The sequence below is a fragment of the Sapajus apella genome, unplaced genomic scaffold (assembly GCF_009761245.1).
Source record: "Sapajus apella isolate SASKATOON/1434 unplaced genomic scaffold, GSC_monkey_1.0 scaffold4, whole genome shotgun sequence".
Lineage (NCBI taxonomy): Eukaryota > Metazoa > Chordata > Mammalia > Primates > Cebidae > Sapajus > Sapajus apella.
The window spans coordinates 4,753,954-4,781,626 of NW_022436944.1; the positions used below are offsets into that span (position 1 = coordinate 4,753,954).

Genomic DNA, 27,673 nt, shown 5'->3' on the forward strand with positions numbered 1-27,673 from the left:
ATTCCTCAAAGGCCTAAAAACAGAAATACCATTTGGCCCCACAATCCCATTACTGAGAAATAGAAATTACTCTATTATAAATGCATGTGTATATTCATTGCAACACTATTCACAACAACATAAAATAAAACAAAATTCCCATCAATGATAGGCTGGATATAGAAAACGTGGTACACATTCACCATGGAATACTATTCTATTTCCAATTTTTAATTTCAATAATTTTAACTTTCTGTGTCAATTTTGACATTTTGTGGTAATTTTATTAGATTGCCAACATAAAAAAGTTTTTAAAATGTTACTGAATAGAAAATAAGTATGAGAGGCCTAGAAAAAAAATTTAAATAAATAAATAAATTTAGAAAAACCATTCACAACACAATTCAATACCATGGTAGGACACTTAGATTGGCTTACAAGGTTGTTCAGTAAAGGTTGAACTATTTCTGTAATTTAACTGATGATAAGCAGCAAAAAGAGAAAGTGTAAAGCTTCACTTTAATGTGTATGTGTGTTTGTGTATATATACAAGCTGTTATATTATTATGCTGGTTAAATAATACAGTTTGTTGGGATGTAATAGTAACCAATTGCAAATACATTTATATTTCATGCTTTTCTTAATTCTGTATCATGACTTTCGATCCACAAATATTTATGATTTTATTTCCCTAAAAGCTTATCATTTTAGTCTTCAAGGTTGAAATTTTAACTATTCAGAATAATATTCAACAATTATCTGATATTTTACTGTAGAAAAATTAGCTTCTAAAAGTTTTACTTAGAGTTAATGAACTACATTGAAATATAACTACTATTGTGCTTAATAAAACTTTCTGTTAGAAACAACTGTTGAAACTAATTTGAACCGCACATCGTTTAGCTGTTTGCAAAGCTTTTTTTTGAAAATATCCGTACTCTATGAACAGTTTTCCCTATACTGTTTTCATGCACTCAAGAAAACTTGAGACTGAAAAAAAAAGAAAAATAATTTAGAGTAGTCATTTTATCTGAATGAAAAGTCACATTTCAGTGACACCTGTTTTCCATGACTATCTGAATTAAACCAAGATCTATTAATACTGGCATGCTTTTATTTTTTTTAAGTATTAATCGTTAAACTCCATGCTGATATTTTTTTCTGAAAATGTATAAGCTGGCTTTTGTGTGGTTTATAATATTTCTATGGCCCTGCATATGCTAGATGACAAACATCAACAAATCTTTTGTACAAGTTATCTCTTCATCATCAACTGTTATTACTGAATTTTTTATTCTGAGAGAGCAGAATTCCAGGAATTGTGAACATATGGAGGAAATTATTTAAAACAGTAATTATCTTATTAGTTGCCTTGCAGAATAAATATTTAAATTTGAAAATTTCTTCAGTAAACACTAAAATCAGGCCAATCTGTTTCTGCTAGAAAGAAAGAGATATCTAAAATAGTCCAGAATATGAACATTGTCCTGAATATTAAAACTTTGTAGCCAAAACTATTCCTTAAATTTAAAGTATTTAATTTTCATTTCTAAATGAGTTAAAATATCACATATGAGTTTTCTTTCAAATAATTTGCTTGAGAAACACTTTGTGATTTGTACAAGTGTCAACCCACTATTATTGACATCAAAATGGAGACATACTCTGTCTGAATCCTGGGCTCATTTTACTGTATAAACAGTTAACAGTTTTTCAGTGGAGAAACCAGTATCAATCATATCATTAATAATAGTTACCTATCTGTCAGGTTACTACGATTTTTTGGCATCATTGGCATACAGTGATATTTGACCAAATATTGTTTATATTACTATCATTTCATTCCCAGAGGTGCTCTTTGGATTTCTAAATTAATCTGACATTTGTAGTGCTTCTAGGAATGAGATTTAAAAATACAACAGTGATTCTGTGAACAGATAGACAGAAATATGGGAATCCAAGTATACACTTTTTTTTTTCCACTTGGGAGTTATAATGTATTCTCTATTTATTGCAAATTTTTTAAATGCACATTTTGCTCTTGATGCAAGCTTTAAAGCAAAGTATAGTCAAATGCTAAAAGTTCAAAGCACTACAGCCATATTGCTAAAACTTTATGTATCTGAAAATCAGATTTTTTAAGAAGCAGATTTTAAAATCTATTTCTTCACATTGCGTTAAATATAAATTTATGGATTTACTACTCTCCATTTAATCTTCTTTACCTCTCCCTTAACTTTAAACTTCTGGTTTTGCATCACTTTCCTATTCTGTAACCACAATATTCATGTTCACGTTATCCCCAGTCTTTCACAGGCTTTCTAACAAATGAGTTTTATAATTATTATCCCTTTTCTGGCTTCATTACTTGCTATTAATAATTTCTTAATATTACTCCTCTATATCTGGAGCTACTCAAAGGTATCATTATTTTTTTTCTTTTTACTATTGTTATTGTTTTATGGATTGTCAGTCTTGATTGCTTACTTGCTGTATACCATATTTTCTCTTTAGCATATTTTGTGTCAATATAGTTATTTCTAATTTACCCAAAATTCTCAAAAATAAATATATGTGTCTTATTTATCTGGGCTTTATTTTAAACAACTCTAAAAGAAAATAATAATCTATGTTTTTCTCTTCTTACATTAATTCTTTTCTAAATTGGATATTGTGTGAATATAGAAAAGCATTTCTAAATGTTTTAATATATGTTAAAAGGCAGAAAAAATGTCAAGGACCAACTAACTTTATGATTCATTTGATTAAATATCATTAAATAGCTATTTTTAATGCAAAACTTTAAAGAATATTTTACAGCCTAATGAACTTAATAAATCTCTTAAAGAATCTTCCAAGCTCATTTGCCCAAATAATCTTTTCTTGTCCCAGAATCCTATAAATTAGCATTTATGCAAACCCAGTTTAGGAGGATTGTGGATTACATGTAAATCACTTCAGTATTATATTAGCCATAACCTCTGTCTCTCTCTCATGTGTTATCCTCCTATTCCAATATAAATACCTACTATGTTCTATTATTCTTCTAGTGGGTGGGAATAGAGCGATAAAAAGAGTAGAAAAAGTCACTGTTCTTAATATAGTACATAGTTCGAGGAAAGAAAAATAGTATACAAATAAGGTAAATTCAGATAGAGATTAGTACTATGCCCCCAAGCATCATAGAATACAGCAGATAAAATAGAGAGAACTGAGGTAATTATTTAGATCTCAGGGCAATTCTCTCTGAGATGTCATTTGTGCTGAGACCTCGATAAAAAGAGAAAGCCAGGCATGTGAGTATCAGAATGCAGAGAGTGCCAAGAAACAAAGAAAGCAGGTGCAAAACTCTAAGGATGGATACAAGTTTAGTGCTTTCCAGGAATGTAGAGCATCTGAGTGTGGTTAGAACAAAATCAGTGAGGAAAAACAGATAGGCACTGGAGAGTGAGGCAGTGACTACATCATGGATAGACTGGTGTGGAGTTTTGATTTTATTCAAAGTGCAATGAGAAGCCATTGGAGGGTTTTCAGCATAAGAATATGACATGAATTTTAAAAGATCACATTGGCAGCTGTGTGAAGAATGGCTAATTAGGGGGAAAAAGTAGGAACAGACAAACCATTAAATAGACGATTGCATTTTTCCAGATGAGGGAAGTTTTCTTGGGCAAGAGTAGTAGCAAAGCAAATGAGATATATTTTGAAAAAAGATAACTAACAGAATTTGCTGATGGCTAGGATGTTTGTGCTGCGAGAAAGAGAATAAATGATAATCCCTAGGCTAGATTAAACACAGAGTGAAGGTGACACTATCTATTAATATGAGAAAGACTGGAGGAGGAGGATGGAGAGCAACACAACGAAGAGAAGATAATTATGTTTTGAGACCCAATTGGAGAAATCAAATAAACACTTAGTTAAATAAATGTGAAGCTAAGAAGAGACATTAAACCTGGAGACTGTTCTCTAGAGATGATTGCACAAGTTAAGGGAATGGATAGGTCACTTAGGGAGATACAGTTGACAGAAAGAAAAAGATGACCCGTTACCAAGCCCTTGGAAATACGTATATTTTGCAAATTTTAAGAATATAAAGGCCGGCGCGGTGGCTCACGCCTGTAATCCCATCACTTTGGGAGGCCGAGGCAGGTGGATCACGAGGTCAAGAGATCGAGACCATCCTGGTCGACATGGTGAAACTCCGTCTCTACTAAAAATACAAAAAATTAGCTGGGCATGGTGGTGTGTGCCTGTAATCCCAGCTACTCAGGAGGCTGAGGCGGGAGAATTGCCTGAACCCAGGAGGCGGAGGTTGCGGTGAGCACTCCAGCCTGGGTAACAAAAGCGAAACTCCCTCTCAAAAAAAAAAGAATATAAATTTTAAGCTTATGATAGATTGTACATTTTATAAATATAATTTATATTTATATAATTTATATAAACTGCGTTATTTATATTTATATATAATTTATATTTATATAATTTATAATAAATCATATTTAAGGGAATATATTTTAAATATATAATCTAATTTAAAATATAAATATAATTTAATATCAATATAATATATATAATTTATAGCAATTATAAATGTATAGCAATTTTATAATTATAAATTTAAAAAATTACTCTGTATTGAGCAATGGGCATATTTCAAGATGTTTCAGTATCCTCAGAAAATCCGCAGACCACAGTTCTGGGGAAATTGAAGTATAAAGATACTACATTAGACCCAAATCAGGTATTAGAATTATATTCTCAACCAAAAGATATAACTCTGTGAAGGTAAAAATCTGGAGCCATATCATTCAGAAGTAATAAAACTGGTAAATTTTCTACTTCCTTATTTTCTCAAAAGAACTACTATTTAATTTTTGATATTATACTAAGGCATAAAGAGTTGATTTTCTGAGAGAATAATTGAAGCATCGTTAACAGTGATTCAGACAGGGAAAATTTGCAAAGTCATTCAGGTCATTACTAAGGAAAACTTTACATTACGAGCTCTAGTATAATAGACACTTCATTGCTATAGGATCTAGAGACTTCTTTTAAAATGCTATCACTATTGCAACGCATTTAATATTTGATAAATTTCACCCGAAGACCTGTTTCAGCAATTAAAACAATTGCATAGAAACCCAGTAAATTCAAGATAATAAAATTGATCTGCATAGAAATATTTATCATGTATCTATTTTTCTATAACTTTGTATGCCCATATATTACCTATAATCACTTAGCCAGTTTATGTTGTCCTTCAGACATAATCCATAAATACTTTTTTATTTCTAGAAGAAAATTATTTTCTTGTTTCGTTTCTACACGGAAACATCCTACTAATGTTATTACATTGCTCCCAAGACAATGAAAAACAAGTATAATGAAATGATTCTATTTAAATATTTGCTTAAATTAGGATAGCTCTTGAGAAAATTGGAGATTGCATAATAAGAAACAAAGAACATAAATATTTAGTCATTAAGTAATTAATTACTAGATACATAACAGTATATATTATGTTTATGGTCATAAACGTATTCTACTAATACGTTTTTACCTGGAAACAATTAGTGGGTTTTGTGTCAGCAGTTCTCATTTTATGAAATATGTATAATTACATTCTGACTTTAGCACACTATTCATGGTGATAGACTATACAATCCATAGGGCTGTATTTCTAAAACCAGGGAGTGCTTCCAAATTGTAGTCTCTTATTTCCAGTCTAAATTTGCTTTAGATTAGGTAAACTCAGTTGTGACTATTCTTTTGAACAATGATGCAGCATAGTGTTGGTGAAGAATAGGGGAGTGGAGGAAAATAGTAATAAAACTAAAACTGAAAATGGAAAGGTCTGAATCATTGCAGCAGGTAAAGGGGAGGAAATAAGCTATCACCAAAAATTGGTTGGGTTTGATATGAAAGCGTGGAACATTTGAAAATCAGCTGCTGTAATAAACAGAAATTTTCCTGTACAGTTTTAAAAAGATATAAAGAAATACTTTAATAATTTCATCAACATTTACAGATACACCTCTGCATCATTTGCACATTTCCACTTTTTCTACTTTTGTCCTCTTTAATGAAATGCATATTTATTATTAAATATTTCTCATAGCTAAATTATATTTAAAAGTACTAAAAATTGTTATATCGTTCTTAGCTATAAGCCAAACATAAATTTAATGCTTGTGCTTAGACTTTTAAAACTTATAGCTATATTTATTTTGGTGATTATAAATCAAGTGAGGTTAACACATTTCAAAGACTTCATAAGGCGTAGCATCATCTGAAGTTACTTGTGGTTGTGAAGAATAATAAATAATACTCCTGACCACAAGCAGCTAGTAATTTGGATTGGAAAAGAAATTAAAATTATATGGAAATGTAATAATAATAGAAGAATAATTATATTACTGTTCAATAAAATAATTTAAAACATCATTAATAAATAGCAAAACTATAAATATGTGAAAGCCACAAATCTTTTCATGCACATAGAATGGTTTAGGTGGAAATGGCGAAAAGAGAGATAGCTTTGTTTGCCTCCAGAAAAGTCAAAAGTTCTAATACTCTTGTTATTCATGTTTATGGCTTTCTTTCATTTATGAGGCAGCATAGTGAAATAGGTTAAGAAAAAGTAAATTCTACTAAGAAAATCGTTTTAACAAATCCATTTATTATTTAATTGATGAAAGCTTCAAACTGATTACATTCAACAATTATGCATTTTGTGTCTACTATGTGCAAGGCAAAATGCCAGATTTTTTTGGATAATGTTCTGAATATACTTTCTTATTTTACTAACTCATAGGATCAACCAAATATAGCCTATTCAACCATTAGAAATATTAGGCTGCCAGACTGACTTAATCCAGATAGGTCACTTATTTGTTACTCCCTATGAAAATATTCAGCCTATTTTGAATACCAAACAGCTCCAAATTGAAAAGACTTCTTAATTCCATATAAACTGGGTCAAAATGTGAATATAATACAAATTGAAGTTCACCATCATATTTTATGAAGACATATAAAAAGAATGGCTGTAATTTACAAATTAAGTACCTATTCTAAAGTGTAAGACATTTTGTTGGAAATGAATAAAAATATGAATATATAAACTTACATAAAAAGTCTATATAACTTTATATAAAAAGGATCATAATCTCACACTCCTATTTGATTTTACACTCTAGCACACTAAAACATATATGAACAATTCTTTTAAACAATTGAAATAATTATGTGTATGTTTTTAGGAATATTACTATTTCTTATGAATGTTTTTCTGCAGTCTTGCCCTGTCCAAAATGGTAGCAGCTTGCTACATGTGGATATTGAGATTGGAAAAGTGATTTCGATCAAATTGAAATATGCTATAAGTGTAAATTATACCCAAATTTCACAGACTAAGTACAAATAAAGAGTAAAAGAACCTCTCATAGACGTCATTTATATTGATTACATGTTGAAATAATATTCTCAACATATTGGTTAATGAAATATATTATTAAAATTAATCTTACCTGTTTTATTTCCATTTTATAATGTGATTACTAAAAATGTATATGCTACATACATGGCTCACATTATATTTTATTTGAACAATGTTGGACGATATGGTATTCACTTGCTACTTTTAATGATCAAATAATATTCTTAAATGATAATTTATGGCAGTATTACTTATTAACATTCTAATATTACACATTCTGTAGGTTTCCATTAAATTATTCCAACTCTGTAAAATACCACAATGAATAACAATATTTATAGTTTTCTATTTCTATTAAATTATTTTATGAGAATAAAGTAGAAATGTATCAAGCGAAAGGTCATAGATATCCTTATGGATCTTGTTACATTGCATTTACCATCCTGAAGTTAGTTGTGTATAAAAAAAAAGAAAAAGAGAAAAATATGCTACTTTAATGACTACAAAGCTATCCCTCAAAAGTTACTTTAATTTACATTTTTAGTTTTACAGACGATGAATAGTATATCACTGTATTTACTAATGCATCTTCTGCAATATTTCTCCTCTTAACCTTTGCCTGTTTTTTTGAATTTTTTTTCTTATAAATATAAAGAAAATATGAGCATTTCAGTAAAAGAACTGAAGATCTATATTAGATCTGGCAATTATTGAATTCATACTCTTTTTCAAATCCTGTGCTAACAATAGTGACAGAAGACAGACAAATTCCCAGGCAGACAGTGACGGTCCCTGGTGAAACCTGACCTTCAGAAATGTTTTAAACCTGAAAACTGAGCTGCCAGTTCAGGATAGAGACCAAGACTGGAGTTAGAACTTCTATCCCTATATTACCCACAGTTCCTCAATTGGTTCCTTCTGAATGATATCTCTTAACCAATTGAATGGTGCTTTTTATGAGATCACCTGTATTAGTCCATTTTAATGCAGCTAATAAGCATATACCCAAGAGTGGGTAATTTGTAAAGAAAAAGAAGTTTAATGGACTCACAGTTCCACATGGCTGGGGAGGCCTCAAAATAGTGATGTCAGGCGAAGGAGGAGCAAAGGTACCTCTTACCTGATGGCAGGCAAGAGAGCATTAAGCGCAGGGAAACTGCCTTTTATAAAACCATCAGCTCTCATGAGACTTATTCACTCTCACAAGAACAGCATGGGAAAACTTACCCCAATTATTCAATTACCTCCAACTGGGTCCCTTGCAAGACATGTGGGGATTATGTGAACTACAGTTCAAGCTGAGATTTGGGTGGGCACCAAGCCAAATCATATCATCACACATGGACAAATCAGTATGCACTCCCCCATTCAAACCCATAATAACCCTGAACTCAGCTTCACAGATGGCTGCCCACTATTGGATTTCCTCTCATTGCTGAGAGCTTTCTTTCTGTCACTCAATAAAATTCTACTTTGCCTTACTCTGTGGTGTCCGTGTGCCTTATCCCACTTGGTCATGGAACAATAACCAGGAACTCACCAAATGTGTGAGTGAAAGAGCTGTAACACTCCTGATCATGCCACGACGAGAGTGAAAGAGCTATGGCACTCCCTCCTACTCACTGAGCTAAATGAAGACGCCGCTGAGCACCACTCCCTCCTGCTCACTGAACTACAGGCACCAAAAAGCCACAACACTAGTAACTTTACGTGTTTATTTTGCATTTAATTTTCACCTTATCCTTCAAAACAGATATTGCAAATCTCATTCAAGTAACTGATATAACAGTTTAAATAAATTTATGAAGAATCACAAGTCTATTATGAGAAAAGACCTAGGCAGATTGTTTTCAAAGTCTTTATTCTTTCCATTATAGAACTTGGTCCCTACGTAATCAATACTTTTGTCTATCACATTTAACAGATTTTCTACCTTTTTCCTGCCATTTAAATATCCATTTGCCATGTAAAAATAACACAAATAGGCAAAACAAAAACCCTCTCTGTGGTAACATTTTTCTGGAAATTTTAATATAGTAAAGGGAGAAATTCTTGAAATGTCTGAAAAAATGAGATTAAAAAGCTGGATTTGGGGAAATGACTGTAAGAAAAAATGGGATTTACATTTCAATTTTGATAAAAATCTATAATGTAGGCATTTGTGGAAAGATTTTACTGCATTCATTCAGCAAACATTTACTGAATATATAAAATAATCTAGCTGCCAAGGATATGAGGCAGAGTAATTTTTTATACAAGTGACAAAGAATTATAAGAACAAAACAAATGGTGCCTAAATATGTCACTAATTCATAAAAATTCATTAAAAAGTGACATGTAATCTCTATAGATGAGAAAGAATTTATTTAGTAATCAAGGTGGAGAAGGATGTTCCAGGCAGAGGAAATAGCATGAACATATAGATATGAAAAGACTATACATGTTTAAAAATGCTGAAAATCTAGGTTTTATTAATGCTTTGGCATCTGAATTAATTGAGAAGGGATGTATTAGAATGAATCTTAATTACCATTTTTTGAGTACCTCCCTTTTCCCCAACACAATGATGTTTTTTTTTTCACATATTTCTTTAATTCTCACAATTTCTTTATGATCCCATCTACAAATGAGGTTCTATGCTTCAAAGAAATAAATGACTTAAGTTTAAACGCTTGCTAAATTGTTGTGTCTTGTATTAAACCCAAGTCTTACTGACTACAGTATCCTAGTCTTTAAGTATCATGTTTTGAAGTTTGTGAGGAGAATCTTCTATATATTGTGTTGTATTCCGCAGGGTGGAGGAGAGGGGGTGGGTAACATTGAATTAAAATTAACTTTAAGACAAACCTAATTAATGATGCTGCTTGTGGCCTAAAGACAGGAAGGAGCCAGTTAGAAGGCTACAGTGGGAGATCTGACAAGAATCAGTGAACATTCCAAACAGAAGCTAGATTGCACAAAAGGGGGGAATTTCTAGTCTACATAAGAATTAGAATAATAATACCTAGAGACTCTCTAATTTTAAGAAATAAAAAGTGAAGAAATTAAGAATTACTATTTTTCTAGCTTGAAAAATCAATTGCTGGCTGCTATGCTATTACTGTGAGAAGGGAAGTAGGAAAGAAAAATTGAGTGAAGATAGTGCATGGATTAGAAGAATTGATATTGTTAAAAGCTCCTACTACCCCAAGCAATCTACATATTCAATGTACTCTTTATCAAAATTCCAATATCATCTTTGACAGAACTAGAAACGTCAATCTTAAAATGCTTACAAAACCATAAAAATGCTAACTAAAGCAATCTTGAAGGAAAACAAACAAGACTGGAGGCATTACACCCTCTGATTTAAAAATATATCATAATTCTATTGTAATCAAGACATTATGACATTGGTATTTTTTTAAAAAAAGATACATCAGCCAATGGAACAGGATGAGAAGCCCAGAAGTAAATCCACACATTTACAGCCAATTGACTTGACAAAGGAGCCAAGAACATGCAATAGGGAAAGGTTAGTCACTTCAATAACCGGTGTCCAGAAAACTGTTATACACATGAAATTAATGAAATTGGATCCTTGTGTCACACCATACACAATAAAAGTAAACTCAAAATGGATTAAATACTTAAAATCTGAAATTGTAAAATTATTAGAAAAAGAGAAAAAGCTCCATAACAATACATTTTTTACATGACTCCAAAAGCTCAGGCAGTGAAAGTAAAAATACACAAATAGGATTGCATCAAATTAAAAAGCTCCTGTGCAGTAAAAAAACAACAGGCAGAAGAGACAACCCACGGAGTGGGCAAAAATATTTACCTATCATAAATCTGATAAGGGATTCATATCCAAAACATATAAATAATTCAAACAACTGAATAACCAGAAAGCAAAGAACCCAATTAAAAGATGGGCGATGAACCTGAAGAGTCATTAATCAATAGAAGAAGTACAAATAGCCAACAAGCTGATGAAAAAATGTTCAATATCACTAATCATCAAGGAAATGCAAATTTAAAACAAAATGGTATATCACCTCAGAGCTGTTACCGTAGTTATCAAAAAGATGAAAGGTAAGTGTTGGCAAGGATATGGAGAAAACTGTTGTACGTTATTGATGAAAATATATATTAATATTGATTATATTAAAAGTAATTAATAGAAAAGAGTATGGAGATTCCTCAAAAATTCTAAAAGTAGAATTACATATAATCTAGTAATCTCATTTTTGGTTATATATCCAGAGATGAAATTGAAATGACTATGCCAAATCACTATGCGTATGTTCATTGCAGCACTAGTCAAAATAGCCAAGTAATTAAATCAACCTTAGTTTTCATCAACGGATGAATGGAAAAAGAAAATGTTGTATACACAGTGGAATGTTCTTCAGCCTTAAAAGAGAAGGAAATGGTGTCTTTTGAGGCAATGTAAACTGGTGGACATTAATGTAAACAAAATACATCAAGCATAGAAAGACAAATACTACATAATCTCACTTACATGTAGACCCCAAAAAGTCAAACTCATAGAAGTAGAGAGTAGAATGGTAGTTATCAGAGGCTGAGGGGTGGAGGAAGGAATAGGGAAATGTTAGTCAAAGAGTACAAAGTTTCAGCTGAGAGAAATAAGTTTTTAAAATCTATTGCACAGTAGGGTGAGCATACACAATTAATAATAATATATTGTGATTTAAAAATTTATAATAATTTCAAATGTCTAACTACAACAAATGGTATGTAAATTAAGTGCTAGATATGTGAATTTGTTTCATTTAATAATTTAATCATTGTATACATATATCACAACATCATCTTGTACCCCCAAAAGACATACAATTATAATGTCAATTAAAAATAAAATTAATTTTAAAATTATTTCTATTATCTTGATAGTGCTGTACTTTTATGGGTTTTACCTGATTTTGAAAATTAGTAAGGGCTTTTAATAAAAGGCTGTGGCAGAGACTATTTTCATGTGCTCTTCTAGTTACTATTGTAATTATGTTGGTCATGTGATGGCCAATATAATGTAGACAGAAAAAATTTTTAAAATGCACTACTGTAGCCATTTAAAACACCTCACTGAGCCTACGGACCTCTCGCCTGTCACGTTGATTTTGACAACCATTTTCTTATGAGGGCATGGAAGAAGTCAGACTCCTGAAATCTAAAATCTCTATCATTTCTATCAGAGTAAGTTATGATGGAGTTTTCACTTAGATACACAATTAAATCCTGGAAAGCAGATGCTCATCTGTAAAATGGGGATTTTAAAATTTATTTCTCAATGTTGAGGAAGATAAGAGAAAATTTGAAAGCACTTTGCACTATCAATATTTAGGTTTTCTTGAGCAACTTAAATGAAAGTAGGGAAAAATTGAGAAGAAAACTGTGTGAGAAAAATATATTTAATTCTAGGAAGTATGATAACTAAAATATATTTGTTTCAATAATATGAAATTGGCTAACAGAACCAGTACTTCTAAATATACTTTCAATTTTTACCATTAGCAACTTATGTAATTAACATGAAAATGTATAATTGTTGATATGGTTTTGCTATGTTTCCAACCAAATTTCATATTGAACTGTAGATGTTATGGGAGGGACCGCACATGTCTTGGGAGAGACCCAGTGAAAGGTAATCGAATCATGGTATGGTTACCTCCCTGCTGTTCTCATGACAGTGAGTTCTCACGAGATCTGATGATTTTATAAGAGGCTTTTCATCCTTCTTCACCCTGCGCTTCTCCTTGCTGAGGCCATGTGAAGAGGGAAGTGTTTGCTTCCCCTTCTGCCATGATTATAAGCTTACTGAGACCTCCCAGTCATGATGAACTGTGTGTCAAACCACTTTCCTTTATAAATTACTCCATCTCAGGTATGTCCGTATAGTAGCGTGAGAAGGGACTAATACAATTATTTATTCATTTTGTGTATATATATATAAAGTACTATAAATGATGTTGTTTAAAAACACAGATTTTGGAGTCACAAATATCTGAGTGTAAATTAGTTTCTGATTAAATTTCACTCAGTAACTTAACCCACCAAAGCTTCAATTTTATCTAGGTAATTTAAACAATGAAATTACTTCATTTGTTGGTCAAACAATAGAGAATTATATATTAATTATTTAATATATTTTCTGAATCATAGTGCTAAAACATTGATAGCTATTTTGTTGTTGCATCAAACACTGTCATAATCATGATCACCATCTTTATACATGCTCATATATCTTTCACCAAAAATATTAATAACTGATGAGCAGTTTACAAATAGACAACAGGATCCTTGAATTTTTTAAAAAAGGAGTTATCAGAAATTCTTATGTTGCACTGAAACATTTCCCCAAAACTATAAAACAACCCCATCTTTCAGTAGAATGGTTGGCTTTATTGAAAATGATAGAGGATTTTAAGGTGCTTAAAACAAAATTGTTTTAAAGTCTAGTATATTGGACAAAAAAATCTGTTACCTCATTCTTGTTATTCAATATGAATATAAAGTTTAAATAGCCTGTTTATTGGAAATGATGAATATAACATCACAACTAAATAAATAAAATCAACTTTAGTATCTGATAAAGATTCAGATAGCATTAGCCATCAGCAGTCTCTACATAATTCTCTATCTTCAATTTAGATTTTAGATTTTAAAATATAAAACCCTTGCACTATTCAGTGAGGTTACAGTTTAGCTCTTTATTTAAATTTGACAGATTGTGTCCTACGGTTCTGAGTGAGTGTTCATTAATTTGAAGCAAGAAGTTGGTGATTGTTTTAATAATGCAGGGGGAAACCATTTTGGCTCAACTTGTGATACCTTTTCACAGGATTTCTCATCTGGAGGGCTCCCCCAAATTTTAAACTCTATTATAATCTTATTTAAAAGTTTTGTGGGAGGTTTTCAAAGCGCTCAGAAACCTCATGAGTTAACAGAGTGTAATCTAAGAAAACTTGAGTAGTACTTGACAAGGTAATAATGCTGGGTAGGAAGCATTTTGCAACAGGCTACTATGGGTGGTGAGCTTTAATAACCTCTTTGAAACTGGGTGCATTAACTCACACCCTTAATCCTAGGACTTTGGAAGCCCAAGATGGGTAGATCACTTGAGCCTAGGAGTTTGAAACCAGGCTGAGAAAATGGTGAAACCCCATCTCTATAAAACGTACAAAAATTAGCAGGGCATGGTGGCATACACCTGTGGTCCCAGCTACTTGGGAGGCTGAGGTGGAAGGATCACTTGAGCCCAGCAGGGTGAAGTTGCAGTGAGCCAAAATCACATCACTGCACTCCAGCCTAGGGAACAGTGAGACTCTGTCTCAAAATAAATAAATAAATTAATTAAATAAATAGAAAAAAATTTTTTTTATACTCAGAAGAACATTTGAACTACCCTGAATACAAGCCCCTGATTTTCGACCCCATGACTGACAGTTTATACTGGATCATGTAAAAATTCAAGAGGGAATATATATTTTTCCATGTGTGTGAATAGTATTTTCTCTTTGTTTTTCTCAAATGCATGTAAATTATTTACATTTTAAGCTGAGAGATAGTTGTGTGGAAAAAGATTCCTTCCTAAATTAAATTTTAATTATAACAATGCATAATTAATCAGAGCAAAAATATGTAAACAAGCTTAAAAAATCAAAATGGATCTGAGGTCACAAGACCTGATACTAAGATAGGAAGGGAAAACACATGTTTTTAAGACAAATTAGCTAGTCAAAAAATAAATCTAAAATCATAGAGCACTTACTACACCCAGGCAATATTTAAACTTTTCAAATATCTTTCCCTGAATTATCAAACAAATACTATGACAAAAATATGCTAATTAGCACATTAAAACTAGACACAGAGGAAAATGGACTTGCCCATGATTACACAACTCGTAAGTCCTGGGACCAATTTAGAAAAAGAGCTAGTGGCAAAACTACTCAGAGCTCATCCTAGCACAGTTCAGAGTAAACATATTCCTATCCAATGGACTTGGAGTGTTTTACTCCATAGGCAAAGCTATCCCTACTGTGGAAATGGTGGATCTGTTATCTGAATCTGTTTCCATTACACTTTTCTTTTTTTAACTAATGAAATCCATTTATTTGAAATCCATACTCACCAAGCAATTTACAATTTGATTTTCCCATATACAAAAATAGAAAGAACTCATTATGTTGAAGTAAGTGTTCTAATTTGATAGTTAAGTGTGTCTTTATAAATTTATCACATGCCATTTTAAATTTATACACCATTGTTTGTAACAGGCACATTTTAATCATAATGTAACAGAATACCGGACCAACAGTGGCTATAACTTGGGTTAGTTTTCCCCCATACCAAGAGGACTGAAGGTAGCCATCTGCTGACATTCATAATAATACCAGGATTACACCATCACAGCTTTTATAATAATACCAAGATCAGAGTCTCTGAAATTAATTTAGCCTTCTCCTCCTGGTCACAAGATGGCTACCTCAGCTCAGGGCATCATGTCAGCCTTTAAGGGAAGAATTAAGAGGAGGAGTCTGTGTCTCCGATATCTGGATATGTTATCAGGGGAGAAAAGGCTTTTCCAGAAATTTCTCAGCAGATATTGGCCAAAATTTTATAACACAGCTACTCCTACAAGTATAAAGATTAAAAAAGTGAGTAACAGCAAGTCCAGCTTCTCCTAGCATCATGTGCAAAATGCATTTTTAGCAATTTTGAAATTTTAAAATTGCAATTAAAAATTGCAGTGTCAGCAACCAATTGCAGCCACAGTAGAAACATTTGTCTTGTAATTATTCTAATGTTCTGTCAAATACAGTTCTTCATGTCTAGGTATCTGTGGTCCCAGAATGAGTTCCTAAGAATAAAAACACACAAGAAATCTGGGCAAGACGACATTTGGTGGGTACCTTGATCAACCAAAATTCCATTTATATAAACACCAGTGAGTCCTACGGGAAAGAGTGATGTGTTGTAGCACGTCATCAAAAATTCAGGAAAGAAAAAAAGACCCTTAACCACTATAACATAGACTGAAAAGAAACTTCATTTGAGGCAGAAAATTACTGGTATGGGTTCCTAGGCTCAAGGTTTTGGTGGATACCAGGAAGAAAGAATAATTTTGAGGTAGAAGTAGGTAGTGCCAAAATCTGCTGTCTGATAATTAATTCCCAGAAACACGGGAGCTGTAATCAATCTAGAGAAACAATGAAAATTAAAAAAAAAAAAAATCTCTGTGAATCAGGACCATTCCATTCTCCTTTTTATTCTATTCCCAAACTGGAAATTTGCTGGAAAATAATAGTTAATTTACTTGAATAAATAAACCGATGACTATAGCTAAAGTATTCTCAAACTGAAAGTACAAATCTTGAAAATACAGCTGAGTAGAGTGGCTTCATATATGTTGGAATTGTTGACTTTCCATAGTCCTGCGGCATGCTCAGGGGAGGAGAGTGAAAAAGAAGCTATGGTACTGCCCAAAGGAGCCACAGACTGAGGCTAGAGGCTTTCAGTTTCCTGGGTGAGTTTCAGGATTTACAAAGGAGAGGAAGGTAAGGGATTTGTAGCATAGGGGTAAAACAAAACAATAAAAACAAGCCTTGGGTGATAAACATATCTGGTTTTGATCCAACAACCCTGTGATGAACATAGAGGCTCTCAGCCTAGATCCTCCCTCAAGGAAAAATGTGCTGCTCCAGCTGTTGAAAGTGCTATTGGCAGAGAGCCTGAAGCTGTTAGCCCTTTAAGGGTTATTTGAGCTGAAAAGTTTCTCCCAATTCACACTCTTCCTAGGGGCTACATCCACTGACTGTCCAAGGCTGGGGTATGAAAGCTGAAGTATTTCCATTTCAGCTCAACCTAGGACAATTTTTACAGGTTCACTTTAGCTCTAAAGCTGCCTGTTGTGCCTCCTAAGACTGTCCAGCCTACATTAAAACTGGAGCTCTCCATGTGCCTAATCTTACTTCATTCCCTTTTCTTCCACAGATTTGTTCCAAGGGCAAATTACTAATAAATGTGTTGCACTGTAAACTTTATCTCAGAGTTGTCTTCTTGTGAACCCAAGTTTGACACGCCTCACCTGAGGGGCCCTTAATTTTTCTTATTTGAAATATGGAGATAACAGTACCAGTCTCAGAGTTTGGGGTTTCATATTTTGTTTACAAATATAAGCAAGAACTATTGTTCTATTGTTATTTTGTACTCATATTTTGGTATTGCACCTGCAGCCTGGTTAGGTATGGAAGTGTGTGGATAAATAAATTACATAAATAAAAATTAGTCTAATATCACATGAACAAATAGCTCAATGTTTACATTGACGTAGCATAGATAACACTGTGATATAATATCAAATGTATGTGCTTGTTTTGCTTTAACAATTTTAAGTAAATATTAACACTTCTGTTTATGTATCTTGGCATTTATAATAAGAAATTTTGTCAAGATTATGCTACCATGATATAAATTATTATTAAATATTTCTTTCAGAAATATTTTTTGTTGCAAGGTCTTCCATTAAGCACTTTATTATAGGACCACTATTTATTGCACTTGATACTTTAGTTATTTTAAAATTTTAATTATATCACAATTGTTTATCTAAAGTGACATCTAAGAACATTTTTTTTAAACATCTTTGGAGCCAATTTTAAATGTTCCTGATTTGTAAAATATTTCTATTTGTTAGGGGAGACAGTAGGTCTTTAAGATTATTTAAGAGAGCATTACTTCAGGTTCTGTGAAGCTAACTACAACTACTACAATTTTTACTGCAATTCTTTCTATAAAATATTACAAGCAGTAGAAGAATTCGAAGGTCAGTTTATCAGTGAGTTAATATAACTACAGTCCAAACCAAAAATCTTAATCTTTAGCATATGTAAAACCTTATTCCTAAAGCTATGGAGACCCAAAAAGAAAATGGATAACACTGTGTTAATACATTGCAGAATGCACAATATAACCTGAAAGATGATTTGATTGAATAAACAAAAGGAAGACAGGATCAAATGAAAAACTATAATCACGATAATAGCAAATCTCCAAACAAATATGGTGCTTATTTTCTATAAAACTGCACGCTAAGCACTACAGGGAATACAAAGAGGAGTAAATTTAGAATTCAGTACGCAAAGAAGAAAAGTGCACAACAATCAGGATTTAGTAATGATAAGAAATAAAACTTACGTTAAGTCTAAAAATTACTAGCAAATGCTAGTTAAGATAAAGAGAGGGAAGCATCATATGTGTTTGGCTAAAGAATTAGAAAAGAATTGAGAAAATAGCTTTCATTAGTGCATGGTTGATATCAATAGCCAGGATGGAAGAGAGGCAGAACAGGGAAAGCATATCAAACAGAAAAACAGCCATTGGTGAATGAAGACCATATAAATGTCTTACATTTTAAATTTAAGAATATATAGTAATTCAACAAATATGCACAAGTTGACCTGATTTTATACATAGATATTTTAGAGCAAAAGAACATGGAATGTAAAATAATTTTTTAAAACTAATATTCCCATTGGCTCCAACATTGTTTAGGAGACATCCTGCTAAAGGAGATGAGGAGAGGGAGGAAAAAGGTAGATTTCCAAACTGCAAAGCAGTAGTTTATTAACATTTGTTCTGTCTATTTCATCATATTTAAACCTACACTACTTGTAAATTTGTGTGCCTACAGCTTTGCAAGCGCAACCTTTCCTCTGAGGCCTCAAATTCAAGTGAGATTATGATGATCCTTCTAGAAGTCTAATAAACCTTCTCATCTACTAAACACTGAAATTGGTTGACACAAAATGAATACCTGAATTATTTGTTTTCTTTTTGCCTATTTCTCATCATCCTTTAATTCTATTTTTCCTACTACCAGTCTGTCTTCTACCTAGTAACTCCTTTTCTTGACATCTGTTATGTTCTTCAAGATGTATATGGTAATCCAATCTGTATGGATATGACACAAACTCCTGAACTGGGTACTTTCTTTATATTATAAATCCTTTACATTTTCTTTTTTTCAAGCTCACTAAATTTTCTCTTTTGATTCTGAGTATCAACTCTTATTCTTCAGTGCTGCCAATTTACATACATCTTGAACCTCTAATCAGAATGGACTCATCAAAAATTTTGTTTCCACCATGGCATCCATCAAAATTTCAGATTTTCCCAGAGTTTTATTTCCCTTTCCCTGTTTCCAGGCCAGGCTAGACCATGAATTATTGGGGAATAAAGACTTAAATGCACAAAGCCAAATTCCCCTAAATACAGTTCCATTGGTATTTATATTTCCCTGGGAGCACATTACTACAAAACATTATTTAATTCACGTATTTTCTTTTTACTTATTAGCACACTCCCAAGAAAGCAATATCAATATTTACAAATTCTTTTGAAAACTCCAATTTACTTATTATTTAATAATTTCCAATGTGAACTTCCTCAAGTAAATTCCTCCCAAACTCAGTAGATCACTTTTTTCACACGTATCTCTTATTCTATCACTTAGTCTCAAAGAAAAAGTATCTCTTCTGAACTTCAGTGCTGACATTTATATTTTAAAAAGCTTGCCTTGCTACTCTCGCCTTCCTTGCCAATGTCTGTTTCCCAAAAGTGACGTTTACTTGAATGTTCCGCAGTAAATTCTATCAAGTCAAAATCTAATTTCCCTTGTCCTCCTTTCTTCTCTGGTACTTAACATAGTCAACCAAACTGTGGTATTTTTCACTTGGTCTCACATCAGTTGCCTACTTGTATTGTCTGCATATTATGATGCTGTTCCCCCACCTTTTTTCAACCCCTCTGCCATGAGGACCAAAGAGGCAGGACTCATGATGTATCTTGACTTCAATATTGCAATTATCTCTGGACTAGTTTAATTGATACCATTCTTATTTATCTTCCATATATTGTAGTCAAATTAATCTTCTGAAAACAATGCAATGTTAATTTGTTTGTTTCCAGGAAGGCAATCATATTCCAAGTAGTCTCAATTTATTAGTCTGACCCTTAAGACTCTCCTTAACTAGCTGACTATATTTTTACAGTTTTATACTATTCTTCAAAACGGGCATTATATTCGATTGAAACAGAAATAATCTACACAATGTTATGGAGGAGTTTTTTTTTTTTTTTTTTTTTTTTGGTCCTGTTTTTGTTCTCTATCACCTTTTGAACATACTTCATGTGCCAGAAGGAATTCCAGCTTTATGATTCCAGCTTGCATTGCTGTCAGGACACAGGCAATGTAAATTCAGTTTCCTAATCAGATATTATTGACTTGAAACATCAGAAAAGAAAGATAGAAAAATAAAAAGAAAGACACAAAGAGGCCGGGTGTGGCGGCTCACCCTGTAATCCCAGCACTTTGGGAGGCTGAGGTGGGTGGATCACCTGAGGTCAGGAGTTTGAGACTAGCCTGGCGAACATGGTGAAACCTCATTTCTACTAAAAATACAAAATTAACTGTGCGTGGTGGCAGGCGCCTGTAATCCCAGCTACTCGGGAGGCTGAGGCAAAAGAATCACTTCTACCCAGGAGGTGAAGGTTACAGTGAGCCAAGATTGTACCATTGTGCTCTAGCCTGGGCGACAGAGCGAGACAGCATTCAAAATCAAAAATATGAACTTTTTTCCACAAAATTCTCTATTTAGTGTTTTGTGCCAATTATTTTTTATTGTGTAACCTTTTCCTCTTAATCTTCTCAATCTGGCTATTCACCCACAACTGCATGAACATATTCTTTAAATATCAAATTACTTCCCTATGGACCAATCAAATGTGCACTTTTAGGATTTAGGTCTTGTAAATTTTAATGCAGAATTCATTACCTCTGACCAACTCTTTATTCTTAAAAGTGACCCTTTTGTGTCTAAAATTTCATATTCTTAAACTTCCTTTGACCTGACTAGTCAAGGGGACCTCTGTGTCCCCTTGTATTCTCTCCTCACTAAACCCCCAAATATGGATATTTCCTGAAGCTCAAAGAAAAAATGATGCCTTTCCCTCCATTTATTCGCTTGTTGTTTTGATCCTCAATAATGGCTATATACTGGTGATGCTAAAATATATTTATCTTTGTCTTCTTTTATATATTTCTGTTATATATCTCCAAACTTTTCGAGCATATTGATACTGAATGTCTCACCATAGTCCTAAATTTTCTACAGCGAGAACTTAAAAAAAGCCTTCAATCCCAACTTTCGGTTTCCTAAAAACCATACTCTTATTCTTCCTATAGCACTTCTTTAGAATATCTATCCTCTGGGATACTCTGTATAAGGCAGAGTCATAACACAATTGGAACATAAACTTTATAAAATGGCCACATCGTTCGGTGTCCAAATAACCAAATAGCCAGTTAATCAACTACTAAACATTCTCTTCTCAATAAGAATTACTAAGGGTAGAGTGATAAGAACGCTTAATATCAAACATGACATCTCATCATATAGGGAGTACTATAATTATATCCAGGGCTGAATGAAACAGTAAGAAAGGTCTATGTAAATTTACATTATCTCTATTTGTTTAAATTTTTTTAATATTATAAAACACAATTAAAGTTTCAGACAATAAAAAAGTCCCTTTACCAAATTTTTGACATATCCAACATGCATGAAGCCTTGTACTCTAGCTGATTCTCACAATGTAAAATTTATGATGTGTTTTAAAATTGCTTTCAGTAGGAGCATATAGATAAATTCAATAATAGCTTTGTTCATTTTATGATTATAATAACTTTTATAAAATACTTTGATTTGAGGTTCATGCTGTTGTGTAGCATAAAATGTACAGTATTGTATGAAAAAGTATCTATTTTTGGTGTTGGTTACTGACATTCAAAATTCAACATAAGAGGAGGCAGAGCAGATGAAAAAGAAGAAGAAGAAGAAAAGGTTCCCTGAATTGTTTGGGGGAGACATGAAGCTTATTGGGAGACATCTGGGGGGATATTTGACACTTAACAAGAAAAGTGGAGCTCTAACAATATTTATAGAAAAGTGAAGGCCCTTACCAAAGGATTAGTTTAGAAAGAGGAAGTTATAAGCATACTTAGAAATAATGGGATGAAGATAAATTCACTTTGTTACCAATAGAGAAAATAATTATAGCACTGAACCTCAAAGGATATGACATAGAATACCTTTTGGAATATATATAATCTCTTCTTCAGAAAAGAGGAAAAACCTCACAAGCATAAAAAGAAGTGTAGGTTACATTCAGAATCACCTACTTGCTACGGCAGGATAAAAACTTATTCATTTCAGAAAGAAACAGGTCATATTATCAGCACAAACATATTGTAGCATGCAAGTGCATTACATTTCTGACTCCATTGACATAAATTGTAGGAATTCCGAATTTCTAAGAATGTATTAAAATATCTATGCAATATTGGCAATCTATGAAATTTGCCTCTCCAGTTATGTAGAATGTCTAGGGCAGTAAAAACAGAATGATATAAAAACTAACAATGCATAAGAAATTATAACACTGTCTCATATTTTATTGCAATCTAATAATGTGAACATCCACGAATCAATAAAAGCATAAATAATTTTTTATTAGGTAAAATGGTGACCCATGTCCATTTCTCTTATTCTCGTTAATGGGTCAGTGCACAATCTTAAGGATGTTGGAATCAGTCTCAAGTTTTAATATTGAAAATAGAATAGGCTAAGCATGGTGGTATACACCTGCAATCCGAGCTTCTGGGGAGGCTGAGGGGGGAGAATTGCTTGAACCCAGGAGTTTCAGGCCCAGGGAGCTGTGATTGTGCCACTACACTCCAGCTTGGGTGACACAGTACAGCCCTGTCTCAAAAAACAAACAACAAAAAAATGAGTACACAAAATGTAGAATACTTTAAAAATGAGAACTTTATTATAATAAAATTAGCAATTCAAAATCCAGTGCTATTTATACTAAGATTTTGTTTACCTGATGGAAGATGTCTGTGTAAAATGTAAAAAATAAAATCAATGAATAGACATTGTAGTGGCTATGGCCATGAACTATTGAAATAGTTCAATGTTAAGGCCAAGCATGGTGGATCAAGCCTGTAATCACAGTACTTTGGGAGGTCGAGACGGGTGGAACACAAGGTCAGGAGATACAGACCATCCTGGCTAACGCGGTGAAACCCTGTCTCTACTAAAAATACAAAAAATTAACCAGGCGTGTTGGTGGGCATCGGTAGTCTCAGCTACTCAGAAGTCTGAGGCATGAGAATCGCTTGAATCCGGAGGCGGAGGTTGCAGTGGGTGGATATTACACTCCTGCACCCCAGCCTGGGTGACAGAGCGAGACTCCATCCATCCATCCATCCATCAATTAGTTTGATGTTTAATTGAAAATATACAGTTTATGCAAATTAAAACAATGCCTTTCATTTTTATATCATGAAATCATCTCTCCTGCAAGCTGTATGATTGATTCACAGCTTCTGCCAAGCAGCAGTGAGTTCACAGCCTCAGGTCCTTTTGGTGAGCTGCTTATCTCTTATGTTGGATTGTGTATTCTTTGGTTTTTCTGAGGTTGTATTTTCAAGTTAAGAGTTTTCCTTTAAAAAAAAAAAAAAAAAAAAAACACATGGCAAGATGCCAGAAAAGTAACTCAAGTGGTTTTTGGATGGCTGAAGTAATATTTTTAGTATTTTGAAATTTCTAAGTTTTCTATATCGGCTTCTCTGATGTTTATAATAAAACAATTTCACTAAAATGTGATAACCTTACTTAAAATCAGCAGGTAGCATCATTCATTGAGCCAAAGAACGAAATCCTGGACTTATTTAATGAAATTAGTACACAATACCCCAAATAAATAAATAAATACAATACATACACCTATAATGGTGTTCAAATATTAATCTTTTCTCTCTATGTTCTGACCCAACATAGATTCACTCCCAAATAAAATTATGGGCATGAAGACAATATGGTGATTTTAAGATTACTTGGGATCTTCAATGACCAAAATCTTTCTGTCTTTCTCTGATTCAAAGATCACTTGGAAATAACTTGACAATTTTTTAGCAATATAGGGTTTCAGAAGGATTCTGTACTTTCACAGTATAGTAAAGCATCAGCTATGCAAGTGCTCTTAGCTGGGATGCTATTAGGATGACATGTTGACCTTATCATCCAGAATCATAGAGTTTCCCACTTTGGCATCTGTTAACTGACTGGAGTCTCATTACGGATGTAGAAGCAATCAATTAGGCTGTCTCATGTCCTTGTAGCCCTGAAATCTTGAAAATATATCTAACCTGTTCAGCCGCGACTCTGTCACCAGTGTCCTTTCTGACCTTAGCTCAGAAGAATTTAAGATGTTTGATTCAGCCTTATGAAAATTAGTATGAAATGACCTTTGCTGTTGGTCATTTATTTCTTTATTAAATAGCAATTTATAGAAGAATGACTGTGTGCCAGAAACTGCTAGGTGCTGGAGGTACAGACATCACTAAGACAAGCATAAGTATGGCGTGCTCTGACAGTATATAGCTAGGGCCCTTGTCCCAGGTTGAGAGGGCAAGGGAGAATTCATCATTAAGAAAATGCCATGTAAGATGGGTTGCAAATAATGAGAATCAGTAGGCACAAGATAGGAGGAAGACAGGAATCTGGCACCACCTCCCAAAAAAAGGCACTATGCGAAATAACCCTAAGGCAGGAAGAAAAAGCACCCATTCCAAAAATCTGAAGCAGGTGAGGGGACAAATCAGCCTCCAGAGTTACCATTCTACTGGATATTAGAAACCACTCCAGGGATATGAGCATAGTAGAGACATATTTATGCCAATTATTTTTAAAAGATAACTCTGGCTAAAATGTGAAGGTCCATTAGGCAAGACAGAAGAAGAAGAAAGACCAAAGATAAGGCCACAGAATTCCTGAAGAGGGATGTCCTCTGCCATGGGAGATAGACACAAATAACTACTGTTAAGGTTGGATCAGCTAGAGTTGGTGGCTTAAAGACAGGTGCCAAGGGTAAGAGAGTTACCAAGAATGGCTGGGTTTCTTACCTAGATTTTTCCTTAGTTTATGTGCTGGCTTTTAAGCCTGAGTGTCAGCTGTAATAAGTGCTTATTTTGATAATTTTCCCCATCCTGCAATCTTTTAGAAGTCAGATGACAGATACCCTCAGCTGACTACTTGGCTGCTAATTGAGACCTTCAGTCGTAGCCTGTTTGTGGATTTTTCCATTGCCTGACTGTTTTAACACCTCATTTTCAATTTTCTAACATTGAGTGACTGCCTCAACAACTGCATTTATTCTTTTTTCCACCCTCTGTATTTTAAATGCTGTTTGTTTATTTTACACAGCTTCATTTAAAAAATAAGGATATTTTAAAATACCTACAATACAATATAAAGTAAGCACTAAGGTGAAACCCAAAATCTGAGGAAAGCTGGGCCAGATTTGTGCAGGTCAATAAGGTGTGAAGCTATTTTTAGAAAAAGATTTGTAGCTGCGCGCCGCGGCGGCGGAAGATGGCTGCGGCCGAGGCGGCGGACACTCAGCTGATGCTTGGAGTCGGGCTGATCGAAAAGGACACAAATGGAGAAGTTCTGTGGGTGTGGTGTTACCCTTCCACGACAGCCACATTAAGGAGCCTGCTGCTGAGGAAATGCTGCCTTACAGATGAAAACAAACTTCTCCAGCCCTTTGTCTTTGGTCAGTACAGAAGAACGTGGTTTTATATCACAACAATTGAAGTTCCAGATTCTTCTGTTTTGAAAAAGGTGACTCATTTTTCTATTGTTCTGACTGCCAAAGATTTTAACCCAGAGAAGTATGCTGCCTTCACTAGGATATTGTGTAGAATGTACCTGAAACATGGGAGCCCAGTTAAAATGATGGAGAGTTATATTGCAGTTCTCACAAAGGGGATATGCCAGAGTGAAGAAAATGGCTCTTTCCTTAGCAAGGACTTTGATGCCCGAAAGGCCTACCTGGCTGGCTCCATCAAAGACATTGTATCTCAGTTTGGAATGGAAACTGTTATCTTACACACAGCACTGATGCTAAAGAAAAGAATTGTGGTATATCACCCGAAAATAGAAGCGGTCCAGGAATTTACCAGGACTCTGCCTGCCCTGGTGTGGCACCGACAGGACTGGACCATCCTTCACTCTTACGTGCACCTCAACGCCGATGAACTGGAAGCCCTGCAGATGTGCACAGGTTATATCGCTGGATTTGTAGACTTGGAGGTGAGCAACAGACCAGACCTCTATGATGTGTTTGTGAATCTGGTAGAGAGTGAGATTACCATTGCTCCCCTTGCAAAAGAGGCCATGGCAATGGGCAAACTTCACAAAGAAATGGGTCAGCTAATTGTTCAGTCTGCAGAAGATCCAGAAAAATCAGACAGCCAGGTTGTACAGGATATTGCTCTAAAAACAAGAGAAATCTTTACCAACCTAGCACCGTTTTCAGAAGTTTCGGCTGATGGAGAAAAGAGAGTCCTTAATTTGGAGGCACTAAAGCAAAAACGATTTCCACCAGCAACAGAAAACTTCCTTTATCATCTAGCAGCAGCTGAACAAATGCAGAAAATCTGACTGTGTGACAGAATGTATCACTGATGACTGGATAGAAAGCCCTCTTTCACTCTGATTATCCATTAACTACATAAAGTCCTGAAAATAACAGAGAAAAAAAAAAAAAAAGAAAAAGATTTGTAAATTTTAAATATCACATTTTGGTGGGCAAAGCAAAAAAAAATATGATTTATTGCCAAGTTCACATTATCTACCAAAAAAATGTCAATTATTTGAGGAAAGCAGTTGATTTCTTGGCACTTAGGAGTGACACATTTCTCTTAAAAAAAAAAAAAGAGGCTAAATAATGTAGTGATACAGCTCAACATCTCTGCACTAAGTATAATGCTGACTTTTATATACTGTTTCTTTCTATTAGTCCTTTTCCACATTGTTATAAAGAACTACCTGAGACTGGGTAACTTATAAAGAAAAGAAGTTGACTTTACTCACAGTTCCATAGGCTGTACAGGAAGCATGTCTGGGATGTCTTAGGAACCTCATGATCATGGTGGAAGATGAAAGGAAAGCAAGGCATGTCTTACGGGGAAGCAGGAGAGAGAGAGAGAGAGAGAGAGAGAGAGAGAGAGAGAGAGAGGTGGGGGAAAACTGCCAGATAACATTAAACCATCACTTTTCTTGAGAACTCACTCTTTATCATGAGAAAAGCATGGAGAAAACCACCCTCATGAT

General features: G+C 33.6%; 1 long non-coding RNA gene and 1 pseudogene across 3 annotated transcripts in view; one reads left to right on the forward strand and one right to left on the reverse strand.

The window, feature by feature from the left end:
- Nucleotides 1–27,673, reverse strand: part of LOC116538918 — a 145,679-nt gene that overhangs the window by 13,466 nt on the left and 104,540 nt on the right. The gene's annotated exons all lie outside the window — the stretch shown is intronic.
- Nucleotides 25,910–27,091, forward strand: LOC116538910 (annotated as a pseudogene). 2 transcript variants are annotated; one of them, XR_004263838.1, is made up of 2 exons: nucleotides 26,041–26,179; nucleotides 26,260–27,091. The product of XR_004263838.1 is annotated as a DENN domain-containing protein 10 pseudogene, transcript variant X2 (transcript). The 2 variants fall into 2 exon arrangements; XR_004263836.1 differs by having other exon boundaries at nucleotides 25,910–27,091.